This window comes from Sciurus carolinensis, chromosome 7 (assembly GCF_902686445.1).
Source record: "Sciurus carolinensis chromosome 7, mSciCar1.2, whole genome shotgun sequence".
NCBI lineage: Eukaryota > Metazoa > Chordata > Mammalia > Rodentia > Sciuridae > Sciurus > Sciurus carolinensis.
This window is the reverse complement of record NC_062219.1, coordinates 135,348,037-135,350,242: the sequence shown is the minus strand read 5'-3', so window position 1 is coordinate 135,350,242 and position 2,206 is coordinate 135,348,037. Positions and strand designations below refer to the sequence as shown.

The 2,206-nt window shown below is 41.2% G+C and overlaps 1 pseudogene; it reads right to left on the bottom strand.

Moving 5' to 3' along the window:
• Positions 1-892: 892 nt before the first annotated feature.
• On the bottom strand, positions 893-1,928 carry LOC124988982 (60S acidic ribosomal protein P0-like; annotated as a pseudogene).
• Between the last annotated feature and the right edge of the window lie 278 nt (positions 1,929-2,206).

The window sequence follows — 2,206 nt, the reverse complement described above, 5'->3', positions numbered from 1 at the left end:
ATATGGTTATTGAACTGAAATAAAATATTTTTTTTAGTACTGGGGATTGAACACAGGGGTGCTCAACCACTGAACCACATTCCCATCCTCCTTTTATACTTTATTTTAGAGACAGGGTCTCACTAATTTGCTTGGGGCCTTGCTAGGTCGCTGAGGTTGACTTCGAACTTGTCACCCTCCTGCATCAGCCTTATAAACTACTGGGATTATAGGTGTGCACCACTGCACCTTGCTGAACTAAAATTTTATTTAGAATTCATCCATCCTCTTATTTTCCCTACCTTTGACTTTATTTTCAAGCTACAATGGCCAAATACATACAAATATGTGTACATTCCAACTTGTCTATAAAAATGGAACTTCATGCTTGTAAATGCAGTAAGGCAATACTTTCTAGACAATATTTATCAAATATTTAATATTTGTGTTCAACAATTTCATACACAGTAATTAACAATAAGCAGCCTGCAAGATGATATAATTCTGGTTTGATAGTGAAAGAAACTGAGATTCTTCTCAAGCATGGAGATTCAAATTTCAAATATTGAATTGTTTTTATTCCTCTATTCTTTATGTACAAAATAATTAGCAAGTAATTATTTTGTAGTTTAAATAACTAAGCTCATTTAATTTTTTTTTTTTTTTTTTTTTTTGCGGTACTGGGGATCAAACTCAGGGCGTGGTACTTGCGAGGCAAGCACTTTACCAGCCGAGCTATCTCCCCAGCCCCCATCATTTAATATTTTTAAAAACTGTTTCATTGAGATAAATTTGTACACGTCAACATTTAAACGTGGTTTGGTGAATTATGACTCTTTTTTTTTTTTAAGAAGTAAGCCTTTATTTCTTTGTTTTGCACGTAAAACTGACCGAGTTGTTGCTTTTCTGGTGATCAGTCTAAGAGACCAAATCCCATATCCTTGTCTACTTCTTCTGACTCTTCCTTGGCTTCCACCTTGACTGGAGCCGCAGCAACAGGAGCAGCAATAGTAGCAGCAGCCACTGGACTAGCAGCCACAAATGCAGATGGATCAGCCAAGAAGGCCTTGACCTTCTCAGCAGGTGGGAAGGTGTACTCAGTCTCCACAGACAAAGCCAGGACACTCTTGTACCCATTGATGTTAGAATAGGGCACTGACGTAACCATTGGATAACCAATCTGCAGACAAACACTAGCAACATTGCAATATTTTTATTCCTCTATTCTTTATATATGAAATAATTTAGCAAGTAATTATTTTGTAGTTTAAATAACCAAGCTCATTTAATATTTTTCAAAACTGTTTCATTGAGATAAATTTGTACACATCAAAATTTAAATGTAGTTTGATGAATTATGACTCCTATTTTTTTTCCCTCCAGGAAGCAAGAATGCGGTTGTAGATGCTGCCATTGTCAAACACCCTGCTGAATGAGCAGCCCAGAGGAGAGGGGGGAGATGTTCAGCGTGTTCGGCAGGGCGTCTTCGCTGGCTCCCACCTTGTCTCCGGTCTTCACCAGCTGCACATCACTCAGGGTTTCGACGGTGGCCCTGGAGATTTTAGTGGTAATGCCTAAAGCCTGGAAGAAGGAGTCTTCTGGGGCCCCAGACCAGTATTCTGGGCTGGTCTTCACAAGGTGCAATGGTACCAGCACGGGTAGCAGCTGGAACCTTACTGGCCAGCAGCATGTCCCTGATCTCAGAGATGTCCTCCTTGGTGAACACAAAGCCCACATTCCCCCTGATAGGAGGCAAGAGTTTCTCCACAGCCAGGTTGTTTTCCAGATGCCCTCGAATGGCCTTGTGCATCCTGGTGTTCCTGCCCATCAGCACCACAGCCTTCCCTTGGGGGGACATGCGGATTTGCTGCATCTGCTTGGAGCCCACATTGTTGGATGATCTTAAGGAAGTAGTTGGATTTCCAGGTCGCCCTGTCTTCTCAGGGCATCACGGCGATGCATCAGGGATTGCCACGCAGGGATTAAAGATGATGTCACTCTCACAAGGACGCCTGGCGAGAGTCCTGTTGTTTTTAAACTTGTTAAAGCAAAAATTACTGACAGTACAAGAAAAATAAATTGAAGAGGCATAGTTTGGCTACACAGCCTCTTGATGCACACAAATGTTAACATTTCTTCCAACGTATCAATAAAATCTCACCGATTTCATTCAATTGGGAGAAAGCTCAGTGTGACTGAGTAGGAACGATTTTGAATTGCAGAATAC